Here is a 22962-nt window from a genome sequence, read left to right as displayed (position 1 = left end):
AAGAGCCAAGGGAGGAGCTTCCTGAAAGATGGCAGCTAGAGGGAGGAAGCAGAAAGCGAGCCTCCTATAGTGAAATCTTGGAGAGTCGCTGGAGACACACTTTGCAGGCAAAATCACCAAGAAGAGGCAAAACTTTGACCCCTCCACACCTCCAGCCTGCGCAGAGAATCTCCACTTCACATTAAAAGGAGAAACAAGGAGGGCCCCGGGGCCACTACTCGCCCGCACCCAGATGGCTTGGGAAGACGCGGACAAGCTTACTGTCGATTAGTACACTAATGCTTCGTGTTTATACCTTTGAAACTTTCTTGTCTGATTCCTTGTTCTATTTTCTCCTTCTTGTCTGTTTATTTGTTTTTCCCTTTTCTTTAACTTCTTGCTTTCCATCTCTGCTCACCCTTCCATTCTAAATATCACCATTGATATTATTACAAGCTAGAAAATACTGAATTGCACGCACAGTACAGGGACAGTAACAATACCAAAGACAATGATGGGAAGACAGAAAAAACAGGGAAACCAGTTTCCCACAGCAAAAAATTAGTACAGGAACCAGAGCGGAATGAAGAAAACAGGTATTCAGATCCAGACTCCAACAAAATGAAGATAAACTATGCCAAAGGACCCAATGAAGCCCACAAGAATAATTTAAAAGAAGACATACTACAGGTACTCAAAGAGAATTTTATAGAGATGATACTGGATAGGGTATCCAAAATGTACAGGAGAAACTCAAGAAATTCCAAGACAACAAAAATAGAGAATTTGAAAAAGCAAAAGAAGAAATAAAGGAAACCACAGAAGCACTGTATAAACACCAAAGTGAAACAGAGAACACAATGAATAAACAGATAAATGAACTCAGGACAAAAATAGACAACATTAAAGAGGAAACCACTCAGGATATAGAAAACCTCAGAAAAAAGAACGAAACAGAACTGCAAAACAAAACAGAAGGCCAATCCAGCAGAATAGAACAAACAGAAGACAGAATCTCAGAACTTGAAGATGAAATGGTAATTAAAGGAAAAACCGAAGAACTATTAATTAAACAACTCAAGACCTGTGAAAAGAAAATGCAAGAACTCACTGACTCCATCAAAAGACCAAACTTGAGAATCATGGGCATCGAAGAAGGAGAAGAGGTGCAAGCGAAGGGAATGCGTAATATATTTAACAAAATAATAACGGAAAATTTCCCAAATCTAGAGAAAGATATTCCCATCCAGATGCAAGAGGCCTCCAGGACACCAAACAGACCAGATCAAAATAGAACTACCCAAGAACATATCATCATTAAAACAACAAGTTCAGAAACTAGGGAAAGAATATTGAAGGCTGTAAGAGAGAAAAAACAAATAACATACAAAGGTAAACCCATCAAAATCACAGCAGACTTCTCAACAGAAACATTAAAAGCAAGAAGAGCGTGGGGTGAGATCTTCTGGGCACTGAATGAAAATAACTACAACCCCAGGATACTCTACCCAGCAAAACTATCATTCAAAATAGATGGAGCAATAAAAGTCTTCCATGATAAGCAGAAACTAAAACAATATGTGACCACAAAGCCACCACTACAAAGGATTCTTCAAGGGATTCTGCACACAGAAAGTGAAACCCAACTTAACCATGAAAAGACAGGCAGCACCAAACCACAGGAAAAGAAAAAGCAAGACAGTAGAGAGTAACCTCAACTTAGATACACACAATCAAACCTTCAAACAACTAAGACAACTAAATGACAGAATCACCACATACCTATCAGTACTAACACTTAATGTTAATGGACTTAATTCACCCATCAAAAGGCACCGCTTGACGAAATGGATTAAAAGGGAAGATCCAACAATTTGTTGCTTAAAGGAGACCCATCTCACCGACAGAAATAAGCATAGGCTTAGGATGAAAGGCTGGAAGAAGATTTACCAAGCCAATGGCCCCCGAAAATAGGCAGGAGTAGCAATACTGATCTCTGAGAAAGTAGACTTCAAACCTACATTGATCAAATGAGATAAAGAAGGACATTCCATACTAATAAAAGGGGAAATAGACCAAAAAGAAATAATAATCATCAACCTGTATGCACCCAATATCAACGCACCCAATTTCATCAAACATACCCTGAAAGACCTAAAAGCATATATTAACGCCAACACAGTGGTTGTGGGAGACTTTAACACCCCATTATCATCAATAGATAGGTCATCCAAACAAAAAATCAATAAAGAAATCCAAGATCTAAAATATACAATAGATCAAATGGACCTAGTTGATGTCTACAGAACATTTCATCCAACTTCTACACAATATACAGCCCATGGAACCTTCTCCAAAATAGATCCTATCCTAGGGCACAAAGCAAGTCTCAGCAAATATAAGAAAATAGAAATTATACCGTGCATACTATCTGATCACAATGCAGTAAAAGTAGAACTCAACAACAAAAGTAAAGACAATAAACATGCAAACTGCTGGAAACTAGGTAACTCATTACCTAATGAGTAATGATGGATCATCGATGAAATAAAAGAGGAAATTAAAAAGTTCCTGGAAGTCAATGAAAATGAAAACACAACCTACCGGAACCTATGGGACACAGCTAAGGCAGTCCTGAGAGGAAAGTTTATAGCCATGAGTGCATATATTAAAAAGACTGAAAGATCCCAAATCAATGACCTAATGATACATCTCAAACTCCTAGCAAAACAAGAGCAAGCAAATCCCAAAACAAATAGAAGGAGAGAAATAAAAAATAAGAGTTGAAATCAACGAAATAGAAACCAAAAAAAAAAACCATACAAAGAATTAGTGAAACAAAAAGTTGGTTCTTTGAAAAAATAAACAAGATCGATAGACCCCTGGCAAACCTGACTAAATGAGGAGAGAAAAAACCCAAATTAGTAGAATCAGGAATGCAAAAGGGGAGATAAGAACAAACACCATGGAAGTCCAGGAAATCATCAGAGACTACTTCAAGAAACTGTATTCAAATAAATTCGAAGATCTTAATAAATAGACAGATTTCTAGATACATATGATCATCCAAAACTGAACCAAGAGGAAATTAATCACCTGAATGGATCTATAACACAAAATGAAATTGAAGCAGCAATCAAGAGTCTCCCCAAGACCAGGAACTAGAGAAAAGGTTAGATCATAAAGAACCTAGAAGGTAACACCCACGCACAGGATATCAATGTGAGTCAAAAACCCTTGTTCCTTCCTATTATTGCTTATACTCTCTCTACAACAAAATTAGAAATAAGGGCAAAATAGTTTCTGCTGGGTATTGAGGGGGTGGGGGGAGAGGGAGGGGGCAGAGTGGGTGGTAAGGGAGGGGGTGGGGGCAGGGGGGAGAAATGACCCAAGCCTTGTATGCACATATGAATAAAAAAAAAAAGAGTCTCCCCAAAAAGAAAAGTCCAGGACCTGATGGATTCTCTGCTGAATTCTATCAGACCTTTAAAGAAGAACTGATACCAACCCTCCTTAAACTGTTCCACGAAATAGAAAGGGAAGGAAAACTGCCTAACACATTTTATGAAGCCAGTATTACACTTATCCCAAAACCAGGCAAAGACACCTCCAAAAAGGAGAACTATAGGCCAATCTCCTTAATGAACATTGATGCAAAAATCCTCAACAAAATAATGGCAAACCGAATTCAACAACACATCAAAAAGATTATTCACCACGACCAAGTAGGCTTCATTCCAGGGATGCAGGGGTGGTTCAACATACGAAAATCAATAAACGTAATAAACCACATTAACAGAAGCAAAGACAAAAACCACTTGATTATCTCAGTAGATGCAGAAAAAGCCTTTGATAAGATCCAACACCATTTCATGATAAAAGCTCTAAGAAAACTAGGAATAGAAGGAAAGTTCCTCAACATTAAAAAAGCTATATACGACAAACCTACAGCCAGCATTATACTTAATGGAGAAAAACTGAAACCATTCCCTCTAAAATCAGGAACCAGACAAGGATGCCCACTATCTCCACTCCTATTCAATATGGTACTGGAATTCCTAGCCAGAGCAATTAGGCAAGAAGAAGGAATAAAAAGAATACAAATAGGTAAAGAAACTGTCAAAATATCCCTATTTGCAGACGACATGATCCTATACCTTAAAGACCCAAAAACTCAACTCAGAAGCTCCTAGACATCATCAATAGCTATAGCAAGGTAGCAGGATATAAAATCAACATAGAAAAATCATTAGCATTTCTATACACTAACAATGAGCAAACTGAAAAAGAATGTATGAAAACAATTCCATTTACAGTAGCCTCAAAAAAAATCAAATACCTAGGTGAAACCTAACAAACCTACAAGGAAAACTATACACTTCTGAAGAAAGAGATTGAGGAAAAGTATAGAAAGTGGAGAGATCTCCCATGCTCATGGATTGGTAGAATCAACATAGTAAAAATGTCTATACTCCCAAAAGTAATCTACATGTTTAATGCAATTCCCATCAAAATTCCAATGACATTCATTAAAGAGATCGAAAAATCTACCGTGAAATTTATATGGAAACACAAGAGGCCACGAATAGCCAAGGCAATACTCAGTCAAAAGAACAATGCTGGAGGTATCACAATACCTGACTTCAAACTATATTACAAAGCAATAACAATAAAAACAGCATGGTACTGGCACAAAAACAGACATGAAGACCACTGGAACAGAATAGAGGACCCAGATATGAAGGCACACAACTATAACCAACTTGTCTTTGACAAAGGAGCTAAAAATATACGATGGAGAAATAGCAGCCTCTTCAACAAAAACTGCTGGGAAAACTGGTTAGCAGTCTGCAAAAAACTGAAACTAGATCCATGTATATCACCCTATACCAATATTAACTCAAAATGGATCAAGGATCTTAATATCAGACCACAAACTCTAAAATTGATACAGGAAAGAGTAGGAAATACTCTGGAGTTAGTAGGTATAGGCAAGAACTTTCTCAACGAAACCCCAGCAGCACAGCAACTAAGAGATAGCATAGATAAATGGGACCTCATAAAACTAAAAAGCTTCTGTTCATCAAAAGAAATGGTCTCTAAACTGAAGAGAACACCCACAGAGTGGGAGAAAATATTTGCCAGCTACACAGCAAAGGACTGATAACCAGAATATATAGGGAACTTAAAAAACTAAATTCTCCCAAAACTAATGAACCAATAAAGAAATGGGCAAGTGAACTAAACAGAACTTTCTCAAAAGAAGAAATTCAGATGGCCAAAAAACACATGAAAAAATGCTCACCATCTCTAGCAATAAAGGAAATGCAAATTAAAACCACACTAAGATTCCACCTCACCCCTGTTAGAATAGCCATCATCAGCAACACCACCAACAACAGGTATTGGCGAGGATTTGGGGAAAAAGGAACCCTCTTACACTGTTGGTGGGAATGTAAACTAGTACAACCACTCTGGAAATAATTTGGAGGCTACTTAAAAAGCTAAACATTGATCTACCATTTGATCCAGCAATACCACTCTTGGGGATATACCCAAAAGACTGTGACACAGGTTACTCCAGAGGCACCTGCACACCCATGTTTATTGCAGCACTATTCACAATAGCCAAGTTATGGAAATAGCCAAGATGCTCCATCACTGACGAATGGATTAAGAAAATGTGGTATCTATACACAATGGAATTTTATGCAGCCATGAAGAAGAACGAAATGTTATCATTCGCTGGTAAATGGATGGAATTGGAGAACATCATTCTGAGTGAGGTTTGCCTGGCCCAAAAGACCAAAAATCGTATGTTCTCCCTCATATGTGGACATATGATCAAGGGCAAACACAACAATGGGATTGGACTTTGAGCACATGATAAAAGCGAGAGCACACAAGGGAGGGGTGAGGATAGGTAAGACACCTAAAAAATTATCCAGCATTTGTTGCCCTTAACGCAGAGAAACTAAAGCAGATACCTTAAAAGCAACTGAGGCCAATAGGAGAAGGGGACTAGGAACTAGAGAAAAGGTTAGATCAAAAAGAACCTAGAAAGCAACACACATGCACAGGAAATTAATGCGAGTCAACTCCCTGTATAGCTATCCTTATCTCAACCAGCAAAAACCCTTGTTCCTTCCTATTATTGCTTATACTCTCTCTACAACAAATTAGAGATAAAGGCAAAATAGTTTCTGCTGGGTATTGAGGGGGTGGCGGGAGAGGGACGGGGCGGAGTGGGTGGTAAGGGAGGGGGTGGGGGCAGGGGGGAGAAATGACCCAAGCCTTGTATGCACATATGAATAATAAAACAATAAAAAAAAAAGAGCCAAGGGAGTTGAAAGCATTGCTTAGGAGAAGCAGGATGGGCTTATGGTGGACGGTGGTTCCAGGATTGCTGCTTCCTTGGTGAGCCTCTAGCACTCTTTTGCTTTTAAACTGCGTGCATGTATTACTTTAATAAAAAGAAGTGGATGTTTTACAGAAAGAGAAGTGTGTGTAATTGCATATTGAACATCATCTAGTATGACGCTTGGCATATGGTGGGAGTCAGAAATGCTTGTTGAATTGTGTGAGCTGCCTCTGACCCAGCTGGAGCCCAGTGCCCCAGCCCTCATCCCCAGCTATCTGAGAATCAGATTCTCTAAAACCTTTATGATTTTTGTGCCTTAAGAAGTTCTTAGAGGAAACTTAGTTAAGGGAGGACCTGGTACCAATGCCCAACACCTCTCTAATACATTGTGCTCCCCGACTCTGCTCGCCTCTCAGGGAATCCTAGAAAAAGGGAGTAGTGGGAAGTGGTACCCTGAGTACTGTCTTTGATTTGGGATCATGAAGTCTGGATGGTATGGCAGACTCCAAGGTCCTCTCTGGGTTCCTTCCAGTCAACTCCCCTCCTACCTCACTAATTCAGCACTTACTCACTGAAAACATTTTCTTTAGGATTAAACAGTGTGCAAGACAGGCACAGACCCCATGAATTTTAAAGCATTGTCATTAAATTGTACTTACTATTCTAGGTAATGAATTTATTACTATTGTTATTATTTCTTTTTTGGTGGGACTGGTGTTTGAACTCAGGGATTCGTGCTTATAAAGCAAGCACTGTACTGCTTGAGCCACACCTCCAGTCCATTTTGCTCTGATTGGAGATACAATCTCATGAACTATCTGCCCAGGCTGGTCTTGAGCAGTGATCCTCACAATCTCAATCTCCCAAGTAGCAAGGGTTACAAGCATGAGCCACTACTGCCCTGCTGGTGATGACACTATTAGAGGAACTTACTGGGAACGACAAGAGTATGTGTCAGGGACAACTGAGCCCAGAGGGCCAGACAAGTGACATTAACACTCCTCTTTTGACATTCCTGACCCTTGCACCAAATTCTCATGTGATCTGTTTTCAAGTTGTAAGCCCCATATCTAGTGCTCCCAGTCACCTTCCTAAGCACAAATAACTCTATTTGCAAACCTTAAAACTAATGATAGCAACAGAGCAGCAAAATTGAGAAGTAGAGTGTTTTTGTGGGTTTCAGAAACTTCATAAAATGATAACAGCTAGTAGTCATCAAGCTTTTACAACAGAGCATGCACAGTACTATGTATGTCACTTTTATTCTCTAATGTTCGTGATGACCCTGCGAGAGATAGGTATTTGTTTCATATGCAGAAACTAAGGTTCAGAGTGATTAAGTATGTTATTTAAGGTCACATGGTGTGTGACTCAAATTCAATATTTTCGCCCATTTTTCCTCTTGCTTCCTTGTTTCTAGAGTGAATGAACTCTGTTGGAGCTCACTTATACCATATGGTTAATGGTTATTAAATTTTTAGACAACTAAGACTTCTAAGTCATTTTCCAGCATCAAGCCACTGCCATAAGAAGTAGGGGGCAGAGGCTGAGGATGGGAGGGAATTGGCAGAGGACTTTTCCATACAGAAAGGATGCAGTTCATGAAGCAAGGAAGTTGAATGTTGACACATTTGAGCTCCTTCCCTGGACTTTTGATCCTCCTCCAAGGCTGGTGTTTTTTGGGAGGGTGTCTTGAGTTCTGTGTTACTTGTTCCTTGGTATGACAGGGATTGCCCATTGGTATCAAATATGCCCTTGCTAATTTCTCCTTAGAAAGAGAACCCTTCTTCAGATTGACACATGATCATACAGAATACGTGACTTCATTCTAGTCAAATGGGATTCAAGCAGAAATGCTGTGTGATTTCTGGAGGTAGAAGACACTCCAAGGTTGGCAGAGAAACAAATGGAAGGAGATGAGCCTCTTAGAACTCTTTTGAGTGTGGAGGTGCCAGGCAAGCCCTTGAGTGCGCAGACTTTGTTCATATAAGAGGAAAATAACTCCTCCTAAAAGCCACCATGACTTTGGATTTCTTTCACGCATAGCCAATTCCAGTCCTAACTGGCATATTCCATTTTTCAAGAAAACCTTTCTTCCTTCCACTACTAAATGTTCTTGAGATTGGGTGATATCCATCCACCTATCTGCTCATCCATCCTTCCATCCATCCCTCCATCTATCTTTCTATTTAGTCATTCAGTTACTTAGTAAATATTTACTTAGTAAATATTTACCTTGCACCAGGCATGGTAGTACGTGCTGAGTTACACAGATGGACAATCATGTTTTCTGCCTTTAGAGAGCTAAGTAACTGAAAGAAGAAAGACTTTTCAACAGAGAAGATTTTCCTGCCACAATCATACCACCCAGAGGTTACCAAGTGAGAAGTAGAAACCGGCGTGATGGGGTCAGTCTCATAAATGAAATATATTTGCCATTGCTTTACTTTACAAAGTTCCAGGGAGTGCACACATGGTCCATCTGTATTTTCCAGAATTGCATTTTTCTGTCAAATGAATGGGTCCAAGTTCCCACTTTCAGTCAGGCCAAGGCAGGAGACAGAAGTGACTTCAGTTATTTTAACAGAAGGAATTTAATATAAATAATTGTTAACTCTGTATTGAAAAACTGAAAGGCATAAAATGAATTCCAAGAAGTGACAACTGAAGGAAGCAGCTGCCACTCAAAGGAAGGGGTAGAATTATTAAGGTGGAGGAGGAGCCCTGGGGACCTGGACCTCAGACATCCTGATCTGGGGAGCAGGGATGTTTGGATGATGTTAGTGTCTTGGGCTCAGAGGATGTCTTTATGGAGTAGCAACCCACACCTCCTGAGGTATGTTCAGAGGTGGGTGTTTAAAGGAGTCACCATGAGGTTGGTTTTGCAAGTATTTGGAAAGTGGCAAACTAGATGTAACAGCAGCTACTGGAGAAAAATTGCCATTGCTAGGGTGATGCTGACCAGAATAGGAGCCAAACAGGAATGAATGATCCTCTTTGTTCTCCAATGTCTGGTCTCAGTGGCCCTTATTGATACAGCCCAACAAGAAACCAGCAGGCAAATCAGAAATGGTATGCAGAGTTGCAAGACCATTCGAGATGGGTTTGAAAGCAAGCAACAGGTAGTACCTGAACACCCTCTGTTATGGACTAAATGTTTGTACTCTGTCAAAATTCATAGATGGATCACTTATATGCAGTGTTATTTGATGATGGACCTTTGAGAGGTGATTAGGGTTGGATGAGGTCATGAGACTCAGGCAGTCATTATGGGATTAGTGTCTTTATAGGAAAATACACTGGCTAGCTTGCTTTCTTTCCCATAGAAGAGGTCATAGACCAAGATTGTGGCCAACTACAAGCCAAGGCAAGAGGTTTCAGAATCAAATCTTCTTTCTGGCACTTTGATCTTGGTTTTCCCAGTCCTCAGAACTGTTGAGAAATACATTTCTGTTGCTTAAGTCACTGAGTCTTTTGTTATGGCAACCTAAGCAGAGTAAGATGTCCTCCAACAACTGTGATGTGGAAACATTTTAAGGTTAGTAGAATGCTCTGATGATATCAAATATGGAAGTATTACCTTTAGAGATTCACCCCAATCCATGCCCAACATCCCAAGCCTTAGAGAAGAGTATGTGGGTGTTCCTGGAAATTAAAATCCCTTGGACAAGACGTCTTTGCACAATGTTTGCCCAAATCTTTATTCTTCAGAAATGGCCCGTTGTCCTTCAGGAACCAACCCAAGAAGCACGGGGGTTGGGTGAGGGATGATCAGAAACTATTAATCAACAGACAAGTCTTCTTGATGCATCATAAAGTCTTAAGGCTTAGCTTCAGCAGTTTATTAAATTACCAGAACGCCAAGAAAAATAGCTTTAATAACACATTTCTGCCTATCTATTATTTTTTTATAACCCAGAGTGGAGAATTAAAAGGCTCCCTACCACTTAAAATAGCATTTTTAAAATTAAAATGAACATGTTAGACGGATTTTTTTTTAACTCAAAAAAGAAGCCATTGATTCAGGATGTGATTACTCTAAGCCAAAATTTTATGGCTGAATCTTTGTGTTGTGTAAAAGAAGGAGGAGAAATGGCTTTCCTTGAAAGGTTTAAAAGTATATTAATTAGAATAGGTGGATGAGCGGGTCACTTTGTCCTTTCATGTGGTTTAGCATTATAAACACTATCTTCAAGAATTATGATGTTGAAGATGCTGAGATAGAGATATTGTCTAGAAACCAGCTGGCCACCCAGATGGGGCCTCATGGGAGCAGAACCATGGTGATGTACCCACAGTTCAGGTTTTGCTTCTGAAGCTTTGCAAATGCAAGAACTTTATCAGATCCTTAAAACTGACCAAATTCATAGATTAATGTATAAACCCAGCCACAATTTATTTCTAATGAGAGATTCCTCAATAATTTTAACAAGTATTTACAGAGCTTCACGTACGACACAAACGCTGTGCTATGGTAATCTGGTAAGCAAATCACAGTTTGTGACCACGGGGTTTGGTATGAATGGTGGGGAAGGTGGGCAACACAGATAAACAGACACACACACACACACACACACACACACACACACACACACACACACACACACACTCACCTATTGTAGGAAAGTGCAGATGCCCTGGAGATGAAGAGAGTTGTAGTGTTAATTATGTACTTCTGCATCACAAATAGCTCCAAGATGTAGTGGACTAAGACAACATTTATAAAACCAGTTTCTGAGGGTCAGGAACTTGGGCATGGCTTAGCTGGAGCCTCTGCTTTTGGATCTCTCACAGGCTTCATTCCAAGGGTCTGCTGGGGCTGCAGTCTTGTCAGGAGACTCAACTGGGGAAGATAGGCTTCCAAAGTGAGTATGCATGTGTTTTTTGGCAGGATTAAATTTCTTGCATGCTACTAGATGGAGACCTTTCTTGATTCCTTGCCATGTGGGCCTCTCTATGAAGCAAGGAAGCAAGAAAGTAAGATTCTATTAGCAAGATGGAAGTCACAGTCTTTTATAACTAGCCTAATCATCACTATTTGTTAGAAATGAGTTATAAAGTCTAGCTCCCACTTAAGAAGAAGGGAACACAAAAATTATAAATCCTATTAATGGAGGTTATTGATTCATGACACATGACTGGGTCAACCACAGTTGTATTGCTATAAATGGGGGCAAGTTAAGGGGTTTCCTTGAAAAGCAGAGTAAATAAAACGTATTAGTTGGTGGGTTTAGTCATTTTGCCTGTATTCAAATACTGGTTCTACCACCCACAATTTTTCCTCAGTCTCTTCTCTGAAGAGGAGGCATTTTATTCAGCAACCACCTATTTATTGAATAACTACTATTTACCATGTACCGTGGGAGATGCTGAGGGAACCAGCAGTGAACCAAAAGTGAGGGAACCACTTTCATGGAGTTTGCATCCAGTCAAGAGAGAAACTAACATTTCATTATTACCAATGACATTGGAGGGGAGATCAGCAAGGCATGAGAGAGAAACATGCAGATACCTGGAGGAAGACAGTGTTCTAGGCAGAAGGAATTGTAAATGCAAAGAATAATAGCACCTACTTTCCATGGAGGTTGTGAACATTAAATAAAACATATACTGACACTGTGAGAAAGACCATGCAGGAAAGCAAGGCAGAGTGAGAGATGAAGAATGGTGTGGTGAGCTATTCTTACTCTATTTTCTTTTCTTTTGGTAAACTTTATTTTGAAATAACTTCAAATATGCAGGAAAACTACAAGGAAGAGATCCTATATACCCTTCACTTATCTTTATGCTGTTTCTGCTTTATCATTCTTTTATATTATTATTTTTTGAATCATTTGACATTAAGTTGCAGATAAGCTACCCCTTTACCTCTAAATACCTTAATAGGTATTTCCTAAGATCCATGATATTTTCTTTGCATAGTCACAGTATAATTATAAATATCAGAAAATTTTAGATTCCACATTTGAGTGAAAACTTGCCATAATGGTTGTTCTGAGTCTGGCTTGTTTCACTTAACATGATGTTTTCCATTTCCATCCACTTTCCTGCAAATGACATGATTTCATTCTTCTTAATGGCTGAATAATACTCCATTGTCTAGGTATACCATATTTTCTTTATTCATTTCCCCATTGATGAGCATCTAGGCAAATTCCACAACTTGGCTATTGTGCATAGTGCTGATATAAACATGGATGTGCAGGTGTCTCTGTTGTTTCCTTCAGGTATAAGCTGAGGAGTGCTATAGTTGGGTCATATGCCCAGCAGTGTTATAATTTCATCTATTCTTACTTTTTTGAGGAGCCTCCATACTGATTTCCATAATGGCTGCACTAATTTACATTCCCACCAAGTATATTAGGTTCCTTTTCCCCCTCATCCTCACAAATTTTCGCTGTTGTCCATTTTCTTAATGATGGCCATTCTGACTGGGGTGAGAGGGGGTTTCAATGTAGTCTCAAATTGCATTTCCTGGTGGAAAGATTTTAAACATTTTTCATGTTTATTGGCCATTGGTATTTCTTCATTTGAAAATTATTCAGTTTATTTGTCCATTCATTGATTGAATTACTTGTTCCTTTAGTATTTACTTTTTAAGTTCTTTATGTATTTTGAATATTAATGCCATAATGAAGCTAATTATTTTATATAATTAATATACGCTAAAAATTATTTGAAATCTGCCAAAACAGGTAATTATAGACCTTACTCAAATTTTGACTGTTATACCAATAAAGTCCTTTATTTAAAAGAAAAAAGAACAGGTTTTTTTTTCCCCTTGGTCTAGGATCCATCCAGGATCACACACTCCACTCTGTTTTCCTGTCTCTTTAATCTCTAATCTGGAATAGTTGCTCAGCTTTTCTTTGCCTTTCATAACCTTGAAATTGTTTGAAAAGCACAGACTAGTTACTTTGTAGAGTGACCTCTCAATGTGGGTGTCTCTGATGTGACAGGAAAACTACAGAAGAGAGACGCCCTCTCCACACATCATATTAGAAGGCGCATATGGGGGCTTTGAACCACTGCTGGTCATATTAACTCTGATACTTAGTTAAGATAGGGTTTGCCAGCATATTTTTTTCCTTTATAGTTAATAAGTATTTGGAGGGAGATACCTCGAGCCTGTGTGATTATCCTGCTACTCATCAGACTTAACTACCAGATTTAGCATTATTAATGATTCTTGTCCTAATCAGTTACTAGTACGAGGGTGGGGCAAATTGTGATTTTTTAAGCTCCATCACCATCTCTCCTGAATTTATTACTTGGCATCCAATAGGAGGTTTTTTGTTTGTTTGTTTGTTTTTTTTAGGATAAGGTCATCAGGGAAGGCTTCTCTGAGAAGGTGACATTAGAGTGGTGACCAGAAAAGAGTGAGGGAATTTATATGAAGATTAGGGACAGAGTGAGAGGCAGAGGGAACTCTAAGTGCAAAGAATAATACCTACTTCCTATGGTTATTATGAAAAGTAAATACACTACTATATGTAAAGCATGGTGCACAACTTTCAGAAATAATAGAAGTAAACTACAGAGTTTTAATTGGAATATCTAAGCTGAGATCTAAAAGGCAGGACAGCTGGGATAGAGCAGTTGAAGGGGGCTGGGGAAGTCCATGTGTGGTAGGCAGAATTCTAGGATGATCCTCAAGGACCCACATCCTTGTGTAATCCTCTCCATCTTAAGGGAAAGGAACCTGTGAATATGATGGGCTGTCACCTGTAGGACTAGGTTATATTATATGGTATATTATATGGGCAAATCACAAGAGTCCTTAAAAGGGAAAAGTCTTTTACTGGAGAAAGAGATTCAAAGTCAAAGAGATTCAAAGCACGAAGGGGATTAGATGTGCTGGAAGTTCTTTGCTGCTGGTATTGAATACGGAGTTGCCCATGTGATAAGGACAGGAGAGTGGTTTCACAGAGCTGAACAGGATCTCCAATGGACAGTCAGCAAGGAAATGAATTCTGCCAACAACCTCAACAAGCATGGAAGAGGACCTTGAGCTCCAGTTAAAAACAGAACCAGCTGACTCCTTGATTTCAGATTCATGAGATCCTAGGCAAGGAACCTACCTGGATTTCTGATCTACAGAAATTATGTGATAACAGGTAGGTGCTGTTTAAGGCTGCTAAGTTTATAGTACTTTGTTGTGCAACAGTAGAAAGTGAACATACCCAGGCAAAAGTATTAAGAAAGGTCTCATGAAAGAGCACGAGAATATTCAGCATGACTGAGGTGCAGTGGGCCCAGGGGTAAGGAGGATTGGAAACATGGCCATAGAGGCAGGCTGTGTGCTTAACCTGTGTGTGGTGTTCTGAATGATTCAGTACAACCCATTTACTGAGGATGATGGGTTCCAGGCCTTGTGCCCTATGGACTGGAGTCCCAGAGATAAATAAGACCCAATTTCTGCTCTCACAGAGCTCAAATTCTGGTGGAAGAAACCAACTCAATAGGTCACAAAAGGTCTAGAGAATGGCATTCAGTTCCGTGAGAGCAGGCCTCTTTATTTTGTTGACTTAGATGTGCTGGTACCTGGAACACAGGTGATCATACAGGGGATCATTTTTGTTGAGTTGAGTGGAATCGAGGTTATGTGTTATCTGGGCCAGTAATTTTTAACCAGGGGTAATTTTGTTCCCCTGGGGCCATGTCTTCAGACATTTTTGTTACCACAACTGGGAGGTGCTATGGCATCTAGTGGGTAGAGACAGGATTCTGCCAAACATCCTGTAACTCACAGGGCAGTGCTTCATGATGAAGAGCTATTTGGTCCAAAATAGTGGCAAGGCTGAGAAACTGTGATCTAGGCAACAGTGAGACCCAGCAAAGCCTTTGTTCTCCCTGACCAAAAACAACGTAGACTGTTTATCACTCCCAGCCTCAATGTGTCTCTCCTGTGGTCAGGGCCGAACGTACAGTCAAAGTCCCTGTACATTTCATGGTCTTCTTACAGCCTCATGAAATACAGCTTCCATTTACTATGTTTTTCCCCCTTGTAGTGGGGTGTAAGCTCAAGGCTTTGTGCTTGCCAGGCAGGTGCTCTATTACTTGAGTCACACTCCCAGTCCCTTTTGCTTTCTGTTTATGCTGTGTAGCTGGGATGAGTGTTGTGTACCACTGTGCCCAGCTTATTACTGGTCAAGATGAGGGTCTTGCAAACTTTTTGCCTGAGCTGACCTAGAACCATTATCCTCCTGATCTGCTTCCTGAGTAGCTGGGATTACAGGTGTGAGCCACCATGTCTGGTCTCTTTTACTGACATTTTTTCCCCTAAAAAACTATCAGTGTCTTTGATTAGACCTGGTGAATTCTTATACTCAGTCCCCTCCTTTGATATGGGAAGTACCAAGTACTGCTGGCCAATGTTCAAAAACAATCTCTCAAAATGATGTACAAAGACTGCACATTTGTACCTAAGCTTGCTAAAATGTCACAGATAGAAAGGATATTTTTGATACAATTGACAAATCATAAAAATACACACCACGGTTTATTGTCAACTCCATGTAGTCACTGGTGCACATAGAACACTCTTATTGATTTTTGCTGATCTCTTGTATCTGTAGCCAACCTATGGAAGCAATTGAGGAATTACTTTAGTTTTGGCATGATTGTCAGCTGGTATTTTCTCTTACATTAACAAGTTAAATGAAATTGAAGCAATGAAGGCATATCAGAAGGCAATGAAGGCTCATCAGCGATGTGAGAGACTGCTTTGTTGATTTAGATAATATTTTCCAAATACTGGAAGAATATTTCCTGAATTTTTGTGTCATTCACCGTGTAACATTTACAGATATGACAGACTGTTAATTTTAATATGCATTCTTATCAGTTTCTCCATCAGTTTCTTAAGTCTAGACAATCAACAAAACAATAAATCAAGCCCTGATTTGCAGTGTTTTCTGATTTTCATGGTATAAACACTCCCATGGCTGATTTCAAGCTAGCAATGTGACATTACTGAACACTGAGCTGGGAAGAGATGAGTAGTCATATCTCATGATAGAGAATTACCACCACACAGATATAAGAGATGTAAGTAACCGCAAGAGCCTACATGGTAGTAAACTGTGTGATAATTAGGATGCAATGCCTTCTGACTACTTACTATGTTTGTTTTTAGCAAAAAAAAATTTTGGAGAACAGTGTTGTCCTATTCTTTTCTGTACATGTGGTTATAACCCTGACAAGGCCAACAAAGTGGTGCCTGGGAGAGGAAGTGGTGGGACTTTCTTGACTACACAGATCAGAATGATTTACAATCATGATGTTGATGGTTGCCTACAAGAGGCAAATATTTCTTCTTGGTGGAAAAAGAATTAGAACTTAGGAGTGACACAGAATAGGATTTTAATTCTGACTCTTATTAGCGAAAAATTTTAGTTGTATGTTTAGAAAAATTAACTTTTAATAATATCTGTGCTTAATAACCAGTTCACAAAACTCTGGAGAACTTAACAATTGACTTTGGTAAGCCATTATAAGCTGGCTCCAGCATACCACTAGTTTACCCAGTTAGGGCCTTGTGCGGATGACCAAATTTTCTCTTTAGTTGACATGCTTAACACATATATAACTCAGAAGTCTGGGGGAATTGGGTGATCACACACATGTAGTGTATAGGTACTGATCCATGAGAACTCATCCTGGCTGCATGTCATGTCTTCAGGTCCTATTGCCCTTGTCAATATAATTGGAAGAAGATGTCTGACTTTTAAAATCTGGCAGAGACTGCTGACTTTTCCTTACTTGTTCCCCATGGGTTCTTCTTCAAGCAATGATGGTAGTGAGCAGGGCGGGGGAAGAAATAAGGATTCATGGGTTCTTACTTCATCATCACCAGCTGCCCCATGCTTGCAGGAGAACCATGCAGTATGGTAACTTGCTCAAGACATTTTCAAGCACACAGGCTCAGTTCATTGTTTTATTAGTCACCCCTCATATGATGTCACATTTTAATCTGTCCCATCCCCCTTTCTGTTCTACCCACTTCCTGTGTGAGTTGGAGCTAGGGTTAGTCCATTTTGTAGCAGTCCTATTTGCAGGGGTTTTTCTGTTTCTAGCATAATTAACAGGAGGAGCAAGGCAAGGGGAGTAGTGGCCAGGTGGTCTAGACTTTGTGGAATCCTCTTTTTTTATGTATTTGGAATCCAGTAATGTCTATTGCTCACCTCACTCCTACAGTCTCAGGAATGTGGACACACAGCACACTTGAGTTATCTTACCTGCTTCTCTCAATGACTTAGTGAACTTAATGTTTTCTTGAATTTCCCAACTTAAAGATTTTTATTTCCACCAACTAAGCATAAAACACCAATCATCCCTAAACATATTTAAACTACATAATTAAACCAAACCTCTTACCAAATACACTTAATGTGTAACCTTCAATTTCTCTTCTTCTAAGGCAACACATTTTCTTCTTGGCCAATTTAGACATTAAGGACATTAGTTGCTTTGTGGAAAGCATTTACTTAGGCTTTTTAACAAACATCAGTGAGTGCCAGTCAGTCTTGGGTTAATGACTGGGAATGTGTCAGTGAATAAGAAAGACACTTTCCCTCCTCCCAAGGAGCTTTTGTCTGGGAAGAATGTCATGCAGCAAACATGCACAAATATACAACTCTATATGGGGTCCTTATGATGAGTGGATATGCTTTATTTAAGGAGACATTACTGAAGGGGTGACATCTGAACAAGAATGAGAAGGAATGAGCCAGATGAGGAGTAGAGTCAGAGTGTGGGAAGAGGAAGGGGACTCCAGGGACTGGAGAGGTCCCTCTCCAGCTCAGAGATAGAGGAGGCAGGTGGTGTAGAGCTAGGTGTGAGACCAAGGTGGGTCCAGATGATACAGACAGGTAAGCTTTGCTATGGTTTTTATTCTGACATTCATGAGCACTCATGCCTTCATGTGGGGGAGTGAGTGTTCCAATTCATTCCCTGTAAAGAGCACCCTGGATGATAAGGTCGAAAGTGACTTGGGAAGTTAGGGTGAAAGTGGAAGTAAAATGATAGGAGGCAATTTTAGTAGCCCAGAAGGGAGATAATTGTGGTGTGAGTGATGCTGATTGCAGTAGAGAAGAACATATATGGACAGATGAGTGGAAGTATTTAGGAGGTGGAAATGATTGAATATGAGGGAAATTGTCCTGGTGAAGGGCACAAATGAAAAGGGGATGTCAAGGATAGAGCTCAGGTGGCTGGTTGGGTAGACCATGTAGGTGCCAGAGAGAAGCCCAATACCTGGCACAGAGGAGAGCAGCCCTATAGGAAGGCAGGGAGAGAAACTAGATGACTTCAGCTACTTCCTTTCACTTGAAAAGTAAGTTAGACAAACAGGAGATTTCTTATTGATAAAATATACCAGCTGTTTTGCCCCATCCTCTCTACTTCTTTATTTTTTGGCTGCACTGAAGTTTCACCTCAGGACCTCATGCTTGCTAAGCAGGTGCTCTTACTGCCTGAGCCACTTTGTCAACTGGTCCTCATTCTCTCTGCCTTTGGTCATTTGTTCTACAATTTTGACCAACTTCAAATACTCCAAGACAGCGTTCTTTAAAGTGTTGAGCAGGTGGCACCCGTGGTACCCCAGATGATTGCAAGTGGCATGGAAAATGACTTCTCCACGTGATATGGATACAGCATCACATCACATTGAATCACAGAGTGAGAAAGTAATTTCCTTTTCAATTCTTTCTTAGGCCTTCTGATTACATCAGGTAGAAAGGCTCAGTTTGGTGTTAGTATGTCTTTACACCTCTCTAACACCTGATAATCTCTCTTTTTAACAAAGAGAGAGCAAGGCCACAGTCTCAGGGTGTTTTTTTAGCAGGCCACTGTCTCTAGCATGAATTTAATAACATGGCTTTGTTTTCACTGTAAAAAACAATTAAAGATCACCTCCTATTTGTGGCAAGTAGCACTGGTTTTTCATTTATGGCAGTGTTAGAAATAAATGTATTTACAAATCCAAGTACAAAAAGGGCACTTTGGGAAAAATATTAATTAATAATAGTACATTTAGTACATGGAACAAGGCAGGTATCATGGAGGAGGAGCATATGATCAAAGTCTGGAAAATAGAGTATGACACTGAAGTGGTCATTTGTTACTGCTGCACACAAGCTCCCTTCTTGGGTCAATATGGCCTGACTTGCTCCAGTGAATCAATCTCTTCCTGCATGTGCACCTAAGGCAGTCAATTTTCTCCCCCAGCTCTAGCGGGCAGCACTGGGAGTTTGGCTAAGCCAATCAGGGCATTCCATCACTTTGGTCAGTGACTGGCTTATGCATGGGGACCTGTTCCAAATGGGGCCAATCAGGTCCAGAGCTGGGGTTTAATCCGGATTTGGCCGTAGGCGCCATGCAGGAAACCACTGTGCCTTCCTTCCTCCTAAATGCTCTGACCTTTGAATTGCGATCTGAAGGAAGAATATCAGAATTAAGTTAGAAGGGGGATGGAGTGATGCAATCAGGCCATACATGTAGATAGGGCCAGAACAGATAGGTTCTGCAGACCATGGTAAGAGCTCCATCCCAAAAGCCGCAGGGAACCCTGGAAGTTTTTTTTTTTTAACCAGGATATTCCTAGATAGGCACTTAGCATTGAGTTCAGCACCTAGAAAATGTATTTAATTGGACGATGCCCAGTATTTGCACTGTACAAAATTGAGCCTCAGTAAATGTACATCCCCACTCCCTTCCCTTCTGCTTGCTCCAGAGGGTGCTTCTATGAAAAAGAGCCTCTCAGAGCCTGGGGGACGTAGTCTTAAGTAGGACAGAGCCTTGCCCAAGGGCCCTGAAGTTGAGATGGCTCCTGATAGCTGAGGGCAAAGGCAGGAAGCAAAGGTTAGCATTCTTGGAACTCTGAAACTTTGGTATCACTGCATTTCTAGTCACAAAGAAAAAATGTCAGGACTCTGGAGCGAAGAGTTAATGAGGCAAATGGAAATTAAAAAAAAAAAAAGAAAGAAAGAAAAACCAAATTTGACTGGTCCAGGGAGGTCTGACTTAACACAGGTTGCTGGAGTCAGATGAGTGTCTTTTTCTGGTTCCTGGCCAACAGGCAAACAGCGTGTTTAGCCTACAGGAAACAAGGCTTGTCTGCTTGCAGTCCCTGTTTGCAAGTGGGAATGAATGCACAGCTTCAGGAGGAAGATGAGAATGTAATTTGAAGATAGAAGTAGTCAAAGGAATTCAACTGAGAAATAACATCCTGGCACAAACTTAAGACATAAAAATAAAATCAATTTCACAAGACCCAGAAAGCTTGACTCTGCTTGTAAAGTGCCCCCATAGAATCACAACAAGCTTTGCACACTCTCCTAGCCCCTCCCACTGCCATAATTTTGCTTCTGTCCCCATGGAATTCTAGGGGCCCCTCACCTGTCTCTGTCCAGAGCAGGCTGGAGCCATCAATTGTGCCTCTGCCCCTCCCCAGCCCAGGTGTCTGGGATCCAGACCCACCTCATTGAGCAAAGGTACCACTCACTTCCCCCTGGCCTCTCACTGATCTGGCTTGGACTGGCTTCACTCTCTAGCTCCCCTCATACTGACTGGGCTCTCTCCTGTGTCAGGGCAACATGACTCAGATTAAGCACAGTATCTGCAGCTGGACAGACAGACCTGGGGTACTGAGTCATGGCTAAGAGAGCAGTATTTGTTGCTGGGTGTCTTGTGTCTAATTCTTGGTTTCCCCACTTACCATGTGCACTTTCTTGGCTAGGTTAGGTAACCTCTATGGACCTCAGTTTTCTTGTCTGTGAAATGGGGTTGTTAATACTACCTAACCTTGTGGAGGTGTATGAAACGAATTCCAACATGTTATGAATGAGAACAGTTCTTGATATGAGTGCTCCCTAAATGTTAGATAACAATATTATTATAAGAATCCTTTCCCTACCATTTCCCAGCTGTGAACCCTTGGGCATGTGATTTAATGTAAGCCTTGACATCGAAGTTACTGTCCTTGTCACCTGCAGTAGTGCATCACTGCCACAAGTAAACAGGAGAGTTAGCAGACCAGCCTATAACCTCCAGGCTCAGAATGATCCAGATAATGAGGACTCATCTGCTAAGTCACCTCTGCCATCAGTGGTAATACCTTTTGGCTTGGGTCCTTTTGCCTTCTCTGCCTCAGGTGGGTGAGGTTCCCTGATTTCTTTTCCATGAAGAGCTTAGTGATTTCCCAATGTAAGGGTTCAGGCCATCTCTAGAGTGAACCCGATCACAGGACCCACTTCCCCAGGGGCTGGAAGATGACAGAAGGTGATGCAGAGTGCTCGCTTCGGCAGCACATATACTAAAATTGGAACGATGCAGAGAAGATTAGCATGGCCTCTGCACAAGGATGACATGCAAATTTGTGATGCGTTCCATATTTTTGGAGGAAGGAGATTAAGGTGACAGTATATGGTAGATGGACCTATATGAAACAGAACTAAGAAACCTCTTGCAGTTCCTTTAGTTGGGATGGGGAGGGGGTGGAGAGAGAGAGACAATGGGGGCAATGTAACTAATGTACAGTATAAGTCTAATCGGAATTGTCACTATGAATCCCCTGTATAATGAATATGTCCTAATAAAAATTTATTTTAAAAAGGTGATGCAGATAGCCCTGATGAACAGTCTGTCTCCTTTGTCCCCTTCATCTCCTCCATCCTCTTGGGCACTAAGTTCCATCGATTCTACTATTTTTTTAAATTCATGTCGTTGGTTTTTGTGCAGTGCTGGAGATGGGACCAAGGGCCTTGCATGTACTAGGCAAGCCCTCTACCACTGAGCTGCATCCCCAACTCTCAATTCTACTTTTTTAATGCCTCCTGAATATTCTCTTTTCATCTGTACTGCCACCTGTCAACTCAGACTGCCCTTCTCTCTCCTGTCCATCACTGCAGGAGTCCCCAGACTGGTGGCTCTTTCTCCAGTGGGAGAGACTTCTCTTCTGTAGTTCATCGTGCCCCCTCGTGGCCAATGTGACCTTTCCAAAGCAGAAACATGACTATGTCCTGACCCTGCTTAAAATGACCTCCTCTTCTTCACTGCCTCAGCAAGTGCCCGGACTTCAATTAGAAGGGCCCCAACCCCCATCTTTAGCATCACAAGTACTTCCAGATGCTACTCTGAACCTGAACCCATGGTAGCAGCTATGCCTTTAGAAATTGCCAGTCAGAAAAATACTATGACTTTTAAATGCATCTGAATCTTAAAAATCACTGCAATATTTATTTACATTTAAAATAGTAAGATATATGTGCAGTATTTATTTATTCAATGGGAAATGCTCATAAGAACTTGAGGACTCCTTTCAAATGACTTCATGACCCTGAGAAGGTCTTTGGGAACTCACAGGCTGAGAAAATTGACCTAGAACTTAAACTCTAAACTTCTTCTGCTCCATATGCCCAGCACTCCTAAACAGCCTCTCTAAATATCACTTTCCCATGTAAGAGCCAAGAAGCAGCCCTGGGACCTCTTTTTTGCTTCATCAGAGAACACCAGAACCTTCCACACCCTTAGGATCATCTATCTCTGTCCCTTTTTCTAGCCTCATCTCCAATGTCTCCTCTTCTCCAGCAGCCCAGCAGTTTGCTGCTTTCTCCTCTGTA

At 40.6% G+C, this 22962-nt stretch overlaps 1 non-coding gene across 1 annotated transcript; it reads left to right on the top strand.

Moving 5' to 3' along the window:
* Positions 1 to 21632: 21632 nt before the first annotated feature.
* LOC141425138 (U6 spliceosomal RNA) lies at positions 21633 to 21739 on the top strand. Its single transcript, XR_012450230.1, has one exon. It is a non-coding gene; the product is annotated as a U6 spliceosomal RNA (small nuclear RNA).
* Positions 21740 to 22962: the final 1223 nt, after the last annotated feature.

The sequence above is a fragment of the Castor canadensis genome, chromosome 7, assembly GCF_047511655.1.
Source record: "Castor canadensis chromosome 7, mCasCan1.hap1v2, whole genome shotgun sequence".
NCBI classification, from domain to species: domain Eukaryota; kingdom Metazoa; phylum Chordata; class Mammalia; order Rodentia; family Castoridae; genus Castor; species Castor canadensis.
Note: the sequence above shows the minus strand (reverse complement) of the source record. Positions and strands in the feature narration are given on the sequence as shown.